Here is a 20880-nt window from a genome sequence, read left to right on the forward strand (position 1 = left end):
TTTTCCTCCAACTGAATTAGTTTAAAATTGTTTGTGTTTCCTGAGACTGTGGTATAACAAGCATTGCATACATATCACAAAAGATGCACGAGTGTCTATCCATTTACAAACCTACCTATTTACATTAATTCAGATAAATAGAATGTAATTTGGCCCATGATGATTCTAACTGACATTCTTTAGAATTATATGTGTAACTAAACTAAAAACAATTGGAACGAAAACATGCAGTTGAAATATTTTAAATAGCGAGATATCTATCTGAGTAAATATTTCAATATGGAATCCACAGCAGAGCTCTCACTAAGAACATTTCAAGTGAAAGCACAAAAAAATGGCAGACACATCAAAATCTTCCAAAGAGTTTATGAAGTGAATCTGGAAGACCTAAGGAGACTTTCTTTTTTTCAGTCTTAGCTTCCAGAAACAGAGCTAAACAGGAATTGTTCTCATTAAAGCAAATAAAACTTTGATGTGAAAAACATTAACTCTGTATTTTATTGCTTATGAAAAAAAATCAAGCAAATAAATTGTTAAAAAATGTAACAATATAAATAATGTAGTGAAACACTTTCTTAAATTTAGTATAAAAATATTTTCCAGTGAAAAATTACAGCCAAATGTAAAAATAGTGCCAAATAATTCATTAATATAAGACCTAGAAAAAAAAGCACTGCATAGATGAACCTAGAATAAAAGTCCAAGTGAACTTTTTCGGAAAAGTGTAAGTTAATATGAAGTTTTTAATACCATTCTAGCTTTGGCAGCAATCAAATACTTTTCAATATTTGACACATTTACGTCAAAAGAAAGTAAATTATTTTTGCTATTGGTTGGTCCACTCTTGTCAAAATCCAACTAACTTTCCATTTTTCTTCGTTCTGGGAACATCATTCCTGCAGTTGTCAAGTAAAAATAGAGCTAGATGGAAAGAATGAGGTTACTGGAGCACAAAGTACACCGTTAAAAAAAATAATAATAATAAAATAAATAAATAAATATTTCATCTTTTATACATTCACCAAAAGTTACATAACATTAAAGAGAACCTGATAGAATGTAATTATCTTCAAGATAAGTAATTAGGAGTTTTGATTGAAATCTCTGCTAAAATAAATCAATGGTTAAAATAATAACAAACTAACGATGAATCAAAACCAACGGGCATTTTCTTGAATTGCTAGAAATGGATTGCCTAATAAATTGACCTCTCTCTTGAGCTGACCAAAAGAACTATGTTAGGAAAAATATAGACTCATTTGTTTTTTCTTTTACTTCAAATAAAGCTACCGGTGCTACCATTAAAAAGTTGCTAGAAAACAATACCCTGCTAGCACAACTTGAGCCAATTCTGTGAATGAAGACACAAGATCTAAACCTTACAACTGACATGTACCTTGAGTCTCCTGAAGGAAAATTACTTAAAATATGTACTAAATGCATTACTACTGAATGTGCTCTACTATTTAAAAAAAAAAAAAAAAAAAAAAAAGCTAAATCAAGCCATATATAAATATAGCACTTCAGTAGCACGAAAGACATAGTATCATAGTATACTAGAAACTATTTTCAGCTTGTAATTGCCACCCCTTTGGAAGCTTCCACAAGTACTTATTCAGAGCATGTTAGCTACTGTAAATACATACAAAAACAGATGACTTCACTTTTTCATTGCTATTAACTAGACTCTTTTCACAAATAGATAAAAAAATATATGATGTAGTTTTTATTAAAAATATATTTATTCCGTGAACCAGAACACTTTTACCTTTGAATGAGGTAATCTGACAAAGTGCTTTTGACTTTAAAATTCCTCTGCCCAGTGACAGAGTTGCTTTGAAATGTATCTGATACATGCTGTTTCTTCTCTTATACAACTTAGAAGTAGAAACTTCACAATATTTCATGATTTGAAAAACTGTGATAAGAATCTGAAGACAATTTTGTGAAGGAAAATTATTAGAGTTAATGTCGGCATATGTTACACACATTTAAAATAATGTGCAATCATACGCATATGGCAAATACTTCCTTTAATTTCCCATATACTTCATTCAGTCACATTATCAGTGTTCAATGTATTCCATCCTGGAACAGCGACCTCACTCCGAACATGTGATACGAAAAGGAAAGCAAGAAGTTACTATATTCAGCAACTGAGAACTGTGAAATGGCCAGTTTCCATATGATGATCATATCACATAGCAAGAAATTTTTCTTGGCCTTTGGCAGGAAAGAACAGATGTGGAACTCTATATTTTGGAAACATATCAATATTCAGTTACTGAATACCAAAATGAGAACAAAGAGGAGAACTTCTGAAGTAGCTGGATATTTAAAAGAAAGGACTACATTGCACCCACCAGCGTGTAGCAGGTTGGGGAAATTTCTTTGCTGAACAAAGAAGAACCAAGAACTCCAATTACTTTGTTCCATTCTAAGTGGTGGTTGGTGCTATTTAGCTGGCAACCAGCAACATCTCCAGAATGTAAAAAGAACATTATGAACCAATGTTTTCATTTACAAATATGTAGCTATGCATCTATTTGACTAAACATGGCTAGAGCAACATTAAAACCATGTGCTTACAAAACTGTGCATACCTAATACAATGGGATTATTATCTGTCACCACAGCTATTAAAATATATCTGCAACACTAAATAACAAACTACTTCAGTCCTTTCATGTTTATATATGGTTGTCCTGGTTTCAGTTAGGCCAGAGTTAATTTTCTTCCTAGTAGCTGGTAGAATGCTATGTTTTGGCTTAGGATGAGAAGAGTGCTGATAACACCTCAATGTTTTAATTGTTGCAGAGCAGTGCTTACACCAAGCCAAGGACGTCTCAGCTTCTTGCTCTGTCCTGCCAACGGGCAGGCTGGGGGTGCAGCAGGAGCTGGGAGGGGACAGACCCAGAAGAGCTGACCCAAACTGGCCAAAGGGGTATTCCATACCATCTGACGTCATGCTAAACAATATATAGGGGTGACTAGCTGGGGGAGGCGGACCGGACTGCTCAGGGTTAGGCTGGGCATCGGTCAGCGGGTGGTGAGCAACTGCATCGTGCATCACTTGTTTGTATACATTATTAGTAGTAGTACTATTATCATCATTATTGTTATTATTATTGTTGTTATTATTATTTTCCTGTCTTAATAAACTGTCTTTTTCTCAACTCACGGGCTTCACTTTCCCGTTTCTCTCCCCCACCCCAGAGAGGGAGGGGGGAGGGTGAGTGAACAGCCGTGTGGTGTTTAGCTGCTGGCCAGGTTAAACCACGACAATGGTACAGTCAAGAACTGAGAATGCTTGACAGTGACTCCTCTAAACTGTGCAAAAAATAATAATAAAAAATAAAATAATAATAAAAAAAAGAACAGGAAAATAATTCAACTGTTGTCCTATAACGCAAGGATATGAATTCTTCTCCATTATTGTTAGCATGTAATTTACATAATTCACACGTGTATTTACAGAAGTTTATTAACTGTTTCTCCCCTCTGTTATTAATGAAAGAAACATAAGCTTAAGGGAACAAGGAATCAACCTCCAAGTCCCAAGTCCCTTCCAACCAAGTCGGGGGGGAAATACTTCCCTAAATCATCAATATTCCCTTGATGGTCTACAAGAACCTCGCTTTGAAGAAACCTTAAAATTCCTCCTTGCTCATTTCATGAAGATTCTGAAAGCAAGAAAGATGGGGGGGGGTGGGGGGGTGGAGGAGGAGGGCAGAGCACTGATCTAAGGAAAAGGGTCTGCTTTACTTATATTAATTTTTATTCAAAGAGCACTGGGACATCTTCAGGCCTAAGAAGTAGCAATTCTCAAATTCATGTTTGTAATCTCATTGTAGTGTTACAATGTAAAGCTAGGACTGGAAGTCAAGTAGACAAAGATGTACCTATTCTAACATTGAAATAGGCAAATCTAGGTAAGTTTAGGACAAAATCTAGCAATATGGTCCAAGTAAAGGATACCCCCAAATATGCTTTTGCAGCTCAGCAACAGAAAAGGGGATACCAGGTTAGTATGGAATCTGTGTGAGTGGCTTTGTTTAAAAACTACAATACCTTACTTATTTATGTTTACCTGTGGAAACAAATATGCTATGCTAGCTTTCCCAGTCTCCCCTACAATGCAATGCCTCTCAATTAAATGTCTCTCAAGATGCATCGCAAAGACTCCTCAGGAAGAGTTCAGTGTATGGTATACATCCTGACTCACATTGTCTCACAGAAGGCATAGTTTCAGCAGAAAGTTAGTCCAGGAAATAAAAAAAATATTTTTTTTAAAGGAAACATTTCAGCATCAACATTCTCTTTGCCACTAGATACTATGGATATTAAAAATTGGGATAGATTCAAAAGGGATAAATTCCTGAGGGCTATGAAATACAGACATCAAAACAGAAGTTAAAAATTCTTCAAAACTGGGATATACATTCAGGGAAAGTACACTTACACAATTGCTTTCTAAAATTCACATTTAGATGTATATTCCTGGTCCCAGTCACTGGGCTAGAAAGACATTAGAACTAACCCAGCCCAACCACTTTTACATTAATTCATAGGAAATTATACCAGTTTCTGGTAAATCAATTTTATAAAGAATAACTCAAATTTTCATCAGAACACAAGCAGAAAAATACTTGATGACTAGAAGTCCATGATGACTAGAAAAAAGTCAAATACTATACCTATCTTCAGAACAATAAACCTGGAGGATCTGGGATGCTATAGGCCGCTAGCTCCACTTCAGTCTCTCAGAAAATTGTAGAACAAGCAAACATGGAATCCATTCAAACATGGAATACATTCAAAGGCAAATGGAAGACAAGAAGATGACAGAGAACAGTCGTCATAGATTCACGAAGGGTAAGTTGTATCTAACCAACCTGTCTTCCTCGATGAAGTGACTGGGTCTTCAGAACAGTGGAAAGCAATGGAAGTCATTTATCCTGATGTCAGCAAGACTTCTAGCACAGTCTATCACAGCATCCTGGTAGACAAATCACAAAGAAATGGACCAAAAGGGATGAATACATAAAGACTGGAAATACAGGTTTCCGAAATATCATTATGAAGAGAAAACTGAGTGAGAAATCAATTGTGGTCTTCAGCTACCCAATGGGTTGTTAGACAGTTATCTTCTTATAATTCATCATCAGGTGGACACAGCAATTGGACAAGAGGTGATGAGCACACAAGGAAAACTTCAACTAGATATAAGCCAAACAAATTTTCACAGTGTGTGGTAAAGTAGTAGAATAAGGTTCTCAGGATGGTTATAGAAAATTCAGCCTTGGAGATTTTCTGAAGAATAGGATAGGTGAGAAGTCATTTTTTTCAAAGGCTTGATCAATTTTTAAAGTTTCCCTGATTTGAAGTGGAAGTTGGAGTAGACCTTTAGACACTCATTTTATTACTCTGCAAAATGCAAGACATGCAGTTCCTAACCCTTCAAATAAAAGAAACTTCTACAAGTCCTTTGATCCGCAGTTTTGTTAATGCTATCATCAAGTTGTTTTTAAACAACTGACTTGCTTCTGTAGTTTATTTAACACTCAAATAAAAGCAACAATTAGGAACCTCTTCTTAGTGGTCAACCTAAATGCAGCCTTAACATCCTGCATGGAAGCCAAGCAAAACAAAGTATACTACCACTTTCATATTTTTAGAATGTATTGATCCCTAAACTATCATTTCACAAATCTAATGCCTTTAGTACTTTATTCAGGCATCATCTATAAATACATTAATTTTCTATGACCACATGCTACACAAGTTTTTCAGTGATTAAAATCATAATGTTATTTCATGAGAATAAATATATGTGGCACCATGTTATACAACATTTTCTTGTGTCCTCACTTTTCAGCTATAATTGTTGGTACTACTATCATCCATTAAAGGGTCTAAGTTTTTTGTTTCTTTGTTTTTAATCTGTGAATTATGAATTATTATGCCACAGGTGCAATAGGCTATATTTTTCCACACTGAATCTCATTGATTTCCTGCTCATACTTCAGATCTCACAAGGCACCTATTAATTCTGTTCCCATCAATGTTTATCTAGTCATTCTCTGTTTCATATAACTGGCTTTTTTTTTTTTTTTAACTTATTTCATTAAGTTCATTTCATATTACTTCTATATCCTTAACATGGATTTATTTTATTTTAATTTAATTTAAAAGCAACTGCTCCCATGGAAGAAGCTGTTTTTTAAACATATGGGGAACACTATTTTAGGTGACCTTGACTGTTCTTGCAGCCTCTGATTTGGTGGCTTGACACAAAGACTTTGATTCAGTATCTTTTTACAGAGCTTTGCATTTAATTCTGGATATTAGACTGAGACACTATATGCCTAAACTGAGATTTTTTTTCAAAAGACCAAATACCTGCTCATTAGGATTCCATTCTGAAGGCTTTTTGCTTGAAAGGCATACCTTCTTTCAAAGTCTCTCATAAGTATTTAGGATCAGAATCCCTCCAATTTGAGTCAGAACAGCTTGCTTAAACCTCCTCATCCCTCACTGGTCAGAAGCCCTCAGGCCTCTCCCCCAGCTCATACTCCCCATAACTGATCTACTTCTAAGACAAAACACTTGATCCCCAGACAGGCTGGGGATCTTTCCCCTAAAAGGGTCAACAATTTTGTAATAAACACTAAATGATCTTAAACAGAGATAAAGGAAACTTGGGAATTCAGAGCTGTATTGTTTCATTTTCAATAACTGTACATCAATTACATAAATTAAGTGCAACAAAATATAATACAAAATGACTGAAGCACTCCACTGGAACACAACATAACATGATGGTGAGAATCATTTCTTCACAAAAATAATGTTTGGGATGATATAAACGGTCTCCTAGCTGCAAAGGTTTCAAGTTTGTTACCTACTGCTGTTTTCTGAGCATGATAAATAGCTTGTTGTGCGCAGGATGGAGATATAATTCCACTTCCCATGGCAAAATGCAGGCATTCTTATCCTTCTAGAATATATCTGGCCTCTACACATTGCTGTTTTCAATACCCACTAAATCCTAAGAGGGATGAGCTAAGAGCATTCTAGGTAAACAAGCAGATACAATTCTTTCCCAAAGGGACAATAAAGGAAATTATTGCAAAGCATCTTTAGTTCCAGTGACTTGCTGTATGCTAACAATCTTTTAATTCCCTCTCACACCTTCTCGCTTTCAACACCATATTAAAATCTTTCATTTGGATCCGTTAAAGACATTCAACAAAGGAGATCTGTTAAAATGGAATGAAGCAGAATCACAGAATATCCCAAGCTGGAAGAGACCCACAGGGATCGAGTCCAATTCCTGGCTCCACACAGGACCACCCAAAAAAAACAAACTATATGTCTGAGAGCATTGTCCAAACACTTGTTGAACTCCAGCTGGCTCAGTGCCATGACTGCTTCCCTGGGGAGCCTATAGAATAACAGAAGAGACATGGAATAGAATCTGCCTATAGAATAAAAGAAGGACATTTATCTAAAGGGAAAGAACATGCTTTGTTTTCCTTTATAAAGAAAATGAACCGTGCTCAATACAAACAAACTATTAAGAAAGCAGGGCAGAAAAGTGTAATTATTCATGGAAATGCACTGGGTTTATGTGGCAAGGGCTTCATAGCAGGAGGGCTGCTGGGGTGGCCTCCGTGAGCAGAGCCCAGCAGCTGCCCCATGTCAGATCAGAGCCAGCTCCAGCCAGCTCCAAAGAGACCCACTGCTGGCCAGAGCCAAGCCAGTGAGCAATGCTCGTTGGGCCTCTGGGAGGGCAGATTTAAGGATGGGGAAAAAGAACTGCTGCACTACAGCAGCTGGTAGAACAAGGAGTAAGAGCCAGCCCTGCAGACCCCATGGTCAGTGCAGAAGGAGGGCAGGAGGTGCTCCAGGCACGGAGCAGCAGTTCCCCTGAAGCCTGGAGCAGGCTGGTCCCACATGGAGCAGATCTCCATGCTACAGCCTGTGGAGGAGCCCCCAGTGGAGCAGGCCTGGAGGAAGCTGCGGCCCATGGAGAGCCTCCACAGGAGCAGGCCCTGGGCTAGAGCTGCAGCCCGTGGGGGATCCATGCTGGAGCAGTTTGCTCCTGATGAATGGACCCCATGCTACAGACCCATATGGGAGCAGTTCTTGAACAGCTGCTGCCTGTGGGAAGCCCATGCACAACCAGATTGGGAAAAATGCATCCCGTGGGAGGGACCCCACGTGGAGTAGGGTCCATGAAGTGAGCCAGGAGTGACCACGAAGGAAAGGTAGAGATGAAGCATTAGGGACTGGCCGCAGCCCCATTCTGGTCCTCTGCATCTCTTGGGGGGAGGATGTAGAAGAGGGTGGATGGGCGGAAGGTGTTTGTAGATTGCTTTTAGTTTCTCACTGTTCTAATCTGCTAGTGATAGGCAATAAACTCCATTAATCTCCCTGTGCTGCGTCTGTTTTGCCTGTTATGGTAATTGTAGAGCAACCTCCATTTCTCTGTCTTTATCTCAACTCTCGAGTCTTTTTCCATCATATTTTCTCCCCCTCTTCCTTTGAAGAGGTGAAGTATGAAAGCAGTTGTGGTGAGTTTAGTTGTCCAGTAATGTAACACCACCACATATTCAAGGTACTTACTAAATTTTAAGTTCTGTAATTGAAACCAAAGCAAGTATCCAGTTGTGACAATGTAACTTCAAAACAAATAGAAGATAAGCAAATTAAATTCTTCCAAACATTTTCAGAAGAAGCAAAGTTGAATTGATCTAATTAGTTTGATGCAGTATCAGAAGTAGACAAGGTGTTAAACCTATAACACCACCTTCATGCTTTTTAATCAGGGACTAATCTCTAGCTACAAGTCATGGAGTATCACACTGAGGCTCTAAGGCACACTAAAATGAAGTCTAACCAGAGTTTGCCTTTATAAATCTGAGAAAATTAAGTTTCTTCTCATCCAACATGTCTTAGAGATCTTCACAAGCTGTTATCTTTACTGATAAAAATTCACCCACATAGCTACTAGTATCTTTTTTTGTGGAAGTGCTGCCACTTTCCCAGAGCAACACATCTCAGTGTTTGCATTCCCCAGTCACTGCCATGGGGAATTCTCAACCTACTCGATAGTGCTGCAGAATTCCCCATCTGCGCACATGCTAAGAGGGTTTAGCAGCTCCCTTCTTGGCAGTATAAACCATGTTTATCTGCAAGACCAAGGCAAACGAAACCTTTTGCCCAGAAATGCTGAGAAATCTAAGCAGTTGCTCAGTGTGCAAGTTCTGTGCACTTTGAAACACTGTTTCAAAGGAAATCTCAGCTTTGAAAGAAGAGTTTAAGTCACATCTTTCATTTGCAAGATGAAGCCATAACAATTAGGCTTTATTCCAAAGCATTTGCTTTCTCACAGATTTGTTTGCATCTATAATGAAAATCCAGCATTTTTGGCATAGTTGAAGGAATTGCAAAGATAACTAATTTAGATTAAAACTAACAAAACCATTACCCTTCCAAAAAAATAAATAAATAAATAAAAAATCCCTATAACCCTATAACTACATGTCAAGGGAAAGAAAGAAAATCTCGTAATTAAAAGAGCCTATTTATTGAAATAATTTCATTCTAGTCTACTAAGCTAAAACAAACTACACACGTAATAAAAATCAGCACTGTTACAGAAGACAATGTAAATCATAGCACCGCTAGCTGCAAAGGCCAGTGTAAACTATATATCAGCTCTTTTGGTGTCTTGCTAGAAACTGCTTTCTAAATACAATAAATTTATCATCAACAATCTAGTCTTGTGGCGTTGATTCCAGCTTCTGAAATCATGAAATTTAAAAGCATTGGTATAAGAGCATACTACTGATTCAGGTCTTTGGTTTGTTTTTCTTCTCCCTTCTAAAGCTAGAGGCCATTTGCAACACCCAAATTTAAAAACTGTACAGGAGACAGGGAAGATATATATAAGGATACCCTGAGCTGGGATTTTCTTTTGACCCATTTGCTAGGGTGGCCTTGCTGAGTACGTGCAATTGAAGGGTAACAAGTTTCATATTTTTTAAAGCAAGCTCTTAAATCACAATCATATCCAAGATGCTACGTTGAATCCTGGCGGTGAATATATAAATTTATGTAGTGGTATAAAACGGACTTTTAACCAACAGCGAAATGAATCATTCCTGCACTCAGCACAAAAGAAAATAAAAATGTACCCATTGGCATTCATTCCCACAGCTCCCCTAAGTCACAGCATTTTTGAATATTCATCTTTTTTCTAAAGTTATTCCCACTATGTTTTTGGTTGGCTAATTTGCTAGCGCAAAATACTGCAAGAAAATTCAGGGTATTATTTTCTAAGTAAAGCAAAAATTAAAGCAAAGCTGGGGAAAGGGAGAGCTGGGGAAGGGACAGTCTACTAAACTGTAATAGTAATTAGCAATCAAGGAACATTTTTTTCAGAAAAAAAAAAAAGAAAAAAAGAAGAAGAAAAGATAAATCTCTGTGGATTTTGCTGACGTCCTCTCAGGGAGTATATAGTGACTATGCTTAGCAACAACTATTTTTGTTTATTTCAAAAAAAAGTCTTTATTTTGAGTTTAATCCATATACAGTATACGAGAAGGATCCTTCCTTCTAGCAGTCATGTTACTTTCAGAGTATTACTAAACTTTGCCCTTGTAAGATCCATGCATAGCACCCCCTAAGAAATTAGACAGATAATGGAAATAAGCAGACTGTAATAAGAATACACCAGCAGGTGTATGGGTAAGAACCATTAGAAAACAGATCAGGTTTTGTAGGTAGCCTACCATTTTTCTGTCAGTCTCTCTTGTTCTGCAGAAACCCACCTGTGACTGGCCACCTTCTCCTCCTCCTTTCCTACACCTGGCAGACAGGAAGGATGCAAACAACAAAATGAGGTTGTTAGTGTCATGTTACTGGTAGTTAATGCCATCACTTTATCAGATACGTGTCCATGTGTTCACATTACTGAGCATAAGATCCCTGAAAGGCATTTCCACTCTGTGAAATAAGATTATATTAAGGAAGTTCAAAGGTGAAAGTGTCTTACTAAATAACTTTATGTTGGACAAATGCCTTCCAAGGCTTGTACTTGGCCTACTACCCTCTCAATAACATTTTTCCTAATATACAGTCTCATTATGGATTATGAAAAAGTTGTTCTCACATAGGTTTTGCTTTAATAGGCAAGCACAAAAAATGATTGTGCAAGTTTTTTTTTTTAAATAGAACTGTCCTCAATATCTTTTTTTTTTTTTTTTTAATTTCATTTTCAGATCTTGTTATAAAAAGAATGCAGAAATGTAGCTTACTGCTTTTCTCTGCATTTTGGCATGGTTCAGGTTGAAATGGAATCCAAGGTAAGTCAATATGAGAACGTTAACCAGGAGAAAAAATAACCACACACGTTAGCCATGAATAGTTTTATGCTGGTTTAACTCCCTAAACTGACATATTGTGAGATCAGACAGGAATCTGTATTGGCACAACAGCTGTAGTAGGAGGGCAGTTAGGAGTGGGCTGCCTCATTCACAAGTCACAAAGGGTATCACAGGCTTGGCTGTGCCACAAAACCACATCTTCTAGGCATGTCTACGCTATGCAGGGTAAGGAAGCTGAAAAGGAAACCCATAAGTCATTTCCCCAGATTGATAAAACTGCAGAGAAGATGGGGGCTGGTGTCTGATAAGACTTGCCCTGACCAAGTCGTGGGAAGACCTGGAAGCTTAAATGCATTTCTAACTTCACCAGCCTAGAACAGTAACAGTAAAATTTGCTCTTCATCCTTTCTGTGTCTCACAACAAGTCCCACCCTTATGTCAGGAACCCAGCTAGCCTGTTGAATTTATGATAGCTTAATTTCACAAAAACATACTCTAAAATGTAATAAACTGTGGCAATAATAAGATCTATATTACAATAAAGACTTTTCATCTGTAGACATTCTTTAGAAGGTAATTCAATACATAATGCCTTAATACATTGAAAAAAATATATATACAGAATAGACTGAATGAGTGGCTTTTTCAGCATCCCTTGGCAAATCTCTCAGCATCTTAGATAAGCTTCTGGTTCATGTTTACCAAGTCCCAGTCCAGAGCTTTATCAAGAAAGTACACACGCTTTTAGAAAGATAGAAAATTAAAGCTAACATCAAGAAACATGTTCCCTAGGCCTGAATCATCACAGTGTTGATGGAGGCTGGAGGATTTTATGTTTTCCGGTTTCTTCTCTGGCATTACTTATTCTGTTTGTATACATGTATGACTTCTTGTGTCCAGATAATCAACCAATTTTCTGCATTAAGCCCTTAGTAGGAAGAAGCTTTCTTCTGCTCCTGTAGCTTTAGAAAGAAGTTATATTCTGCTCCTGTAGATTTATTTTTAATGTTTATTATTAGTGTACATAATAATAAAGTAAAGTGTACACTTTACTGGACATCAGTGAAGTGATGACAGAGGTTGCTAAAATGAAGCCAAAACTTGTAATTATCATTACAACAGGATCACAGTCCCTTCACATGGGAGGTGGGGTGAGGAGGAACACAGATCTCCAGGACCTTATTGAGTTGGTTTCATGAATGCTGATAATTACAGCTACAGAAACAGAAATTGTCCAAGTTACTCAAAGGAACTTGTACATTATTTTTGTAAAGCACTGATTATTGTACCACCCTGTCTCCCTCCACCCTCCCAAATGCTATCACCCAAGTAAATACTACTGATGAAATAAAAGGATCCTCTTCCTTTGCCTTCAGTAAAAGAAAACGGAGAATAAATGGTACTTAGCCCCATCACAATAAGTGTACAAGCATTACCTTGCTACTAGTAGTAGAATTGTAGTATCTTCTACCAATCTTCTTTCTGTACTAAAAGCTAACGTCTTCTGCAGCTTTCCAAGAGTCACTTTAATTTCGAAAACTGAAGGAATAGTTATGCCCTGATGCATTTTTCTCTAATTCCTTTCATTTAACAGCTGGCATTGCCCAGCTAACAAAAATACTTATGTAAATACTAACATTTTCTTTCCCAGTCTTAGATAAGTAAGAGAAAAACAAAAAAAAAAAGACACATTTAAGAAAATTCTTAATAGTAAATAGCATTTAAGATCCTCATCTCTTCATTTTTATTTTTTTTTATTACAGAGATATATACTACACGAAAGCTTGACTGGAATTCACTTTCTCTGCTTCTTCAATGAAAATCAGACAATGTGCATACAAAAACTTATTACAGAAAAACACCTTTTTTTTTTTTTAATTTATTTTTTATATATTTTTTTAAAATACAAAGCTTCAATCTATTACAGCTCTTCCCTACCATATCATTCACCAGGGACTGCTATGATACCTGAATACACAATTAACAGTCTGTATACAAGATAAATTCCTTGCTTGATGAGGCCATGTTTCTCACCTGTCTTTCACTGTAAAGCAACTTTCTAGTTTAATTGAATTAGCCTTCAAAAATCTCACCCAACATATTCTCTTTAGCCTTTCTGTTTCACCAGCAAATTGAAAGGTAAGAAGATTCATTTTAAAGAGGAAACCCCTCACAAACATAATAGAGGCTAAAAAAAAAAAAAAAAAAAAAGTGACCAAGTGGCCCAGTAAAAGGAATTACTAATGATAAACTCATCATCACTAGAAGACTGGGTTTACTAAATCATTTTACCCTGTATTTAACAAATACAGAGATTGATATATCCAACAGATTACAGATATTACAGATGCATATTCCTAGGGAAAATGTGAAATGTCAAGGCTTTACCACTTCACCAGAGCAGATAATTAAGTAATTAGAACAATTAAACATTGACAGAGCACCAGCGACCCCCAAGTGAATTACAGTCCTGAATTACAGAAACATTAGTAAAGGAAAAGGTAAGCCTTTGGCACATATATAGGACAGATTAAAGGCAGTTGTAGGACTGTTTTTACGAAGTGTGCGCTTATTGTCCAGATGCACTCAGCAGACCACAACTTTTTGTTGCCAAACTGCTTATTTAGATGCCTGGGGGGAACATGTCTAGGTATATTTTCTCTCTGAAAAGCCACTGAATTAGGAAGCAGGGAATATATAGTCATCCATTCTCACACTCTTCTACACCACATGAAAAAAATGAAATAGTATGACTGCCCTAAAAGATTTGTGTCTGTCCAAGTTAAAAATTTCAGACTCCAAGGAAAGATGATGTTCAAAAGGCCCTCTGAAACAAGTATATATAGGGCACCAACAGCTAAGTTACGCCAGAGGCTTGTAACCTTCGTAACATCCTATGTCAAGGATTGTTCGTACTTTAGTAACTGCCCTGACTATGCTCCATGTAGAAATACGCTGTTTGCTAATCAAGGAGCATGAGCATTATAGTTGTAGCATTGACTTCAGGATAAGCTTCCTCTTGTTATTATTTTTAATATAATAATTTAATATAATAACTCACTTTACTTATTTTTCCACGCCATGGAGGATGGTTACAATCCTGCTATGGATTGCCTGCTAGGACTGCCTGCTATGGTGAAGCAGCTCCAGTTAGAATGAGTTTGCCCTAGGGAATGGACACATTGTCTGGATGGCCTGCAGGCCATATTACAGATGCAGGCTCAGAGGTACAGCAGAAATGGGCAACCCATTTAATTCCCAGGAATTGTCACCAGTGACATCCATGACTACCACAACTGCTGCAAACAAGAGTGTTAAAGCATTTTATAGGCTAAGTGGAAAACTGTTTAAAAATATAGAGCAGGAAAAAATGTTATACAAATAATCTATGAATACTCACTAAAAAGTCAATACAAAAACTGTCACGTACATCTTTAAATGGTCACATTTCTTAAAAGCACATTTAATATTCTGAAATAGTAAGACTTCATTTTGTTGTCCTTACAGAAGGTTAAGAGAAAAGAAGATTAAGCAAGTGGTTTTTTCTACAATTGATTAAACTATTTTCATAATAAAAAGATAGTAAGAAGACACTATATCCAATAAATGAAATACGACATGCTATTGAAACCAAATTACAATCTCTGACATAAAATATAAAATCCATATTTAAAGCACAGACTCAAATCTGAATTTGCAGAATTTTACAACTTCAATCCAGACCATTGAATATATTTCCGATTTAACATATATGGTCTCATTAAAAATAAATAAATATGAATTATCTGATGACATAAAATGGATAAAACATATCAAATTATATACAGTAAGGAATACAATTTTCAGAATGATTTCTATAGATTAAACATGTGGGTGGCTAAGTAGCTCTCAGAGTTCAGAGTAGAGAACAGAGTAGCGCTGATGTAATGAAGAGAAGCGGGTAAATGGTTCCGGTTATATGAGAACATCTCCTGCTTCATCAGGGCTGCTAAAAATGATTCATTCCATGCTACATCATTTTACGTGCCATGGCCATTTAGTAAGTTTGCCATCCCACTTGTCAAAGCCACGCACATATTTGGAGGAGGTGGTAAAGAAAAAGATCTTTTGATTATGCTCCTGCACCCTTTGCTTTCATTTAAAAATATGACTTCAGGAATAACGGGGAAACTTAACAGTAAAAGGTGCCTAAAAAGAAATAATATAAATAGAGGGGGGAAACATGAAATTAAAATATTAAATGTGCCATTGGGGAAAACAGACTTTGTGGAAATGTGGAAAAAAATCCAGAGAAGAAAATTCTGAAAAGCAGCATTACTGAGAACATTCACCTTATGCTAATATTTGAGGCCTTAATTAATACTTAGGTTACACAGCTGCATTAATACCCTAGTGAAAGTCCCTCTAAAGGTTTCAACTGCGTAAGAGCATCCCTTCTGCATCCATTCCTTGGGAGCAGCTAGAGTAAATAAAAAGAAGACATGTCCCCCATCCCACCTCCAATGCAAACACAGTATCTATACAGTTCCTGAAGATAGTTTCTTCACTGTAAAATAGCACCAAATCAATTAATACCGTTATTTCATTTAGTAAAGTAACCTAGAAAAAGAAATCTTCAAATAGTCATGTTACTACTTTACTAACATTTAACATTAGTGCTTCCACACAGATCATTAGTTTAACAGAAAGTGGAAAATAGATGGAAAGCAAAAAGCTGCAATTCATAGCTCCACGAAAGACCTTTCTGAACTTGCAATGACCACAGACAGTACTGAAATACAGCCCATTTACAACTGAACTAACCGTACTTTGCCTCTTACTAAACGTCTCATTATATTTAAATACATACTGACATTGATTTTCAATGAACAAGGGAACCCAAACACGTTTAATTCTGAGCACATGCTCCACTAAAGGCAGCAGAACTAAAGCCCATGTCCTATGTAGCAAAGGAGGTTAAGGAGAGTTAAGTGTTTTTCTAGATCATTATCTTCCAACATGCGTATCTGTTCAATGACTTAAGAATATAAGAGTTCGATTAGTACTTTTCAGATCTGCTCTGTGTTGCTGTCAAGGTTATCTGAAGTTTGATGCATAAGGCTAGCAATACTTTATTTTAGAATAACTGCAACCACTACTTTTCTGAAAATATTCTTATCCATTAATATTTTGCTGTCTTACAAACTAAGCAGAAAGAGTAGAATACCATGTGCTTTTTAATTGTAGCCGAGAACAAAAAATATAACTCATGTCTGGAGACAATGCCTAGTGATAGTTGGAAATCAAATGGAAACCTGGGAATTTAATCCAGCCCATTTCGCAGCCACTGTATAGCATGATGCATTGAGCATGGGCTAGGTGAATGAACAAGAGCACTAAACACTAGCCATTTAATGAGTCACATGAAAATCTGCCTCCTAATTAAAAGGTAACTCTTTACACACCATAACAATCAAAGAATCAGTGTTTTCCTTGGCATTTCAATTTGATGGGGACAGGAAGACAAGTGAGGACAAAGAGAAACAAATGAATTATAGTAAACAGAGCATAAAGTTCATCTAAAAACATGTCTGCCAACACTTAAAAGTTATAAAGATATTTATTTACTAGTTCAAAATTTATGTGAATGCTGTTTCCTGCATTTGCAGCTTTGATGAACCTAGAGTGAGAGGCTACAGATTAGCAGCAATCACTACAATTCTTTAGCAGAAAGCAAGTCCTCTATTCATCATGGCAAGAAAGTCATGTCATTGCTTCTTGGAATAAAATTTAGTGATAGTGCATTAAGTCCTTTCCTATAAGAATAATAGTAATGCAATAAATGTGTGGAAATATTCCCTTTTCATCACAATCCCACTAAACCAAGTAGGAATAAAAACCAATAAATGCATCATTTAATTGCCAAATAGACCAAAAGAACATTCTTAGTTTTGCTTTCATCCTCTTTACTGTTTAATGCATGAGAGCTACTTTCCAGTGTAAGTCAAAACGTAGCCTCTTTCTGTGTGCATGCATATGATTGCAGCGTGCCTAATTTTGGCATTTGAGGACCCCTCACACCTATTGCAGCCAATTAAATTAAAATCATCAGGCCTGTTTTACAGATGCGTCTAAATTTAGGCACAACTAACAAGATACAAAAATTAATACTCCTAATCTAAAGCATGTGGTTGCTTCTTCACACTTGCTTGCCTCCTGATTTTTTCCAGCTCTGTTGATTTACAGGTTCTAGAAACACTTTACACAAATCAACTAATTTGAGTTATTTACCTAAGATGAGTCTTTATATAAATCTCCCTTTTTAGGATTAATTTGAGCATCCTGAAAGCTCATATAAAGCTTCCTAGGAAGGGTCTTGTATTGCTGGCTTGCAATTATTTCAGAAAAATCGCATTATACCATGTCTTCTCACCTTTCTGAATAGCGTATGCTGTACTTAGTAACAAATAAGTAGAAATATGAAATTCTTTCTATAGTCCAAAGAGAAAGCTGACCATTTAAAATACTAATAGACTCTTTCTGTTATCATAGAATCATTAAGGTTATCTTTGATTTTGTTTTAAAAGACCGTTCACATTTCATCTAGTTTTGAATTTACACTCTCCAGGTGAAATGGCACTTTCTACCATGAAACCAAATCATTTCTGCATATTAGAGCTTTCGTCAAGATTTAAACGTCTGGAATTAACTCAGATATAAAATCTAAAATAAAATAAAATCTAAAATAAAATAAAATAAAATAAAATAATAATAAAATACTGTCAACCTCACTATTCTCTAAGTGCAAAGCACCTTTTCTGATGCATGACTTCCTAACAGAGGGAATTGTGATATTTGTTTTCTAAAGGACTTTTATCAAAATGAAACCAGCTATAAATAAAACTTGCCTTCAGTGAAGACAATGTGAAGAGTAAACAACATAAGATGGATGCAAGCGGCATTAGTAAAACACTCCTGGAAGGTTTTTACATACTCCAGAGTAACATATGGGGTATATGGGATTTGGAGTGTAGGGGGGTGGTGGGGAGGAGGCAGGTAACTGTCCTATGTGTTAATCAATAAAATCTAAATTAGAAGAGAAAGAGATTATGTCAAATTGCTATCAAAAAGGCATGCTTTCCTAGGTTCTCCTTTAATGGAGACAACCGTTTACAGCATTAAATTCTCCTGCACAAAGCAAGTGTACTACTAACACTAGATATAAAAAGTAGTCATTAAAAATATTATAAAATATATACTATTATTAAACATGCACCCCAGAGAATATTAAAGAGAATGTAAAAATATTTTACCAGAAATGGTTTTATAAATTTCAGATTGTTATGCTCCTCTTTAATGAAAGGCAAAACCACAATGCTAGAAGGCTTGCAAAGAAAATTGTCTTTGTTTTTCCTTATTTAAGCACTAAATTCGTTTCGCTTTCTGCTGCGAAGACTCTAACATAAAAGTAGTGGGCAGCATTACCTTGGGGATAGCAGGGATCTATTCTCACCAAAACCTAATAACCCTTGATAAAGTCTTTGAGGCATTTCTCCCCTCACCTTAAGCAAGGACAGCACATGTGTTAGCAGGACACAAGGAAAAGAAGCATACTGCACCTGCTGAGTGGCCCTTCTTAGGGAGCTCCCTGGCTGTGCAGAAGTTCACAGAGATGAACATGTGACAACTCAGATTAAATATTAAGTAGAGCAGCTTAGGAGAAAGTGAAAAGGTCCTTCACAAGGTGACAGATGACTCTTCTGCTTCCAGATGAATATTCTCATCTTGTTCACATTATTTTGATAATGAATAATCTATACTGTTCTTACCCTATATCATGTTGTCCTCTTAAAATTGTTGCACATGACTAATACAAAATTTTCGACTGAGAGACCTAGCAGCTAAAAAGCCTAACCAACACCACTGTTTAACAGGATTCTTCAAGAGTAGGGAAGATGTATGGACCTAACAAAAGACACACACTCTTCATTTTTCCTTGTTAGCTAGTCAAACTGTACCTAATAAAGGAAAAGTCATTTCTTAGTTGTGTTAGACACAGTAGAGCTAACTCTGCCAACATTCACGAACAATGTACTGGGTGGCTTAGACTAGAAAAAATACAGCAGGAAGCAGGACTTGAGTGGAGTAGGCAAGCTTATGCAATTTTTGTGACATGGATTAAACAAATTTGCCTGCTACAAGTTTTGAAAGTCTTGATTTCCTTTTAATTCCTGAACACCCAAGAAACAGAGGCTGCTGAAAAAATTATTTACCATTTGCACGAAGACAAAAAGTTCCTCTTTATCATCTAGATGCAATTATCACCAGCTTTTTTGAAGAAGTGCAAACATTTTTTTAAATAAAGCTAGATCTTACAACCACTCAAAAATGACAGATTTCACTAAAACACTTTCACTTTCATTAGGTTTTATTCATGTAGGAAATAAATAACCAGACTTTCACAATATAGAAATCCATTGGATTGTCTTGGATCTTCTATAAAGAGATTTTCTGGTTGGCTGGCAGCTCCCGTAGAGACTGTCCTCTTTCATAGCATTAAAATGAGATGCAATAAACCAAACACTCAAGATAACATCTACCTACCTCAGCAGAATCGGGACAATAACAAATACAGCTTTCATTACGATTGCAGGCTATTTTTCTCCGAAGGACCTTCTCTCCCTCAGAGCATAAGATCAGTACATTCTGAGAAAAAGTAAGGAGCACATAGAAAAAGCTTCTATCTGTATAGCTTCTGTCCTTTTTTAGTTAGTATAAAAATGAACAAGGCAAAAAAGGAAAAAATTAATGTGCAGCTCCTATAATTTGGTTCCCTCTGAAGAAGTAGATCTTATCCTAGCATCTGCCAGAGATATTGAAGATGGTGTGGAGCAAATCACTTAAGCTAATTTCACCTTTCATTAGTAGCAATTTTACTATTCACTAGTAGTAATTAACCATGCACTCTTCACACAAGTGTAATATTCACAGGTGACATCTCAAAGAACTCATTCACTCAGTTGACTGCTTTTGTGAACTTACTGTGAAGAGCTGGTACATTTGCTAAAACAGCAGATCAAGCTGTTCTAGTTGGCCCCTTTCAACAGCACAGCATGGCTCCTTAAGGAGCTTTGAAGATGTCATTAGCCATGTTTTGTCTTGCACAATAGACAATTGCACTAGTTCTCCCAGATGGGAAGAGAAGTAAACTGTGGCCCCCAAAGTAATCTTGCTGTCACTGAAGTCTCAACTTCACCCCTCCATTGCCGAAAAAAAAGACTAAATACAGAGTATAGAAACACCTGAGACTGCTCTGTGTTTGTCACAGGGTGCATAGAACCCAAAGTCAATGACTGCCTGCATGGATGTATATACCTCATCAATCAAGGTGACTCCAGTACCTGATCAGGCACGAACCTTAAGCTCTGATGATTATCAGGAGATAAAAGAACAATTAAGAGATTCTCCTGTGCTTCAGCAAATAGGTAATCAGCAAAGAGAGGCA

The 20880-nt window shown here is 36.5% G+C and overlaps 1 long non-coding RNA gene across 1 annotated transcript; it reads right to left on the reverse strand.

Moving 5' to 3' along the window:
• Positions 1-608: 608 nt before the first annotated feature.
• LOC110351369 (uncharacterized) lies at positions 609-20230 on the reverse strand. Its single transcript, XR_002398714.4, has 4 exons — positions 19980-20230; positions 10842-10878; positions 4896-4999; positions 609-921 (listed from the first exon to the last, which is right to left on the reverse strand). It is a non-coding gene; the product is annotated as an uncharacterized lncRNA (long non-coding RNA).
• Positions 20231-20880: the final 650 nt, after the last annotated feature.

The sequence above is a fragment of the Anas platyrhynchos genome, chromosome 2 (assembly GCF_047663525.1).
Source record: "Anas platyrhynchos isolate ZD024472 breed Pekin duck chromosome 2, IASCAAS_PekinDuck_T2T, whole genome shotgun sequence".
Taxonomy (NCBI): domain Eukaryota; kingdom Metazoa; phylum Chordata; class Aves; order Anseriformes; family Anatidae; genus Anas; species Anas platyrhynchos.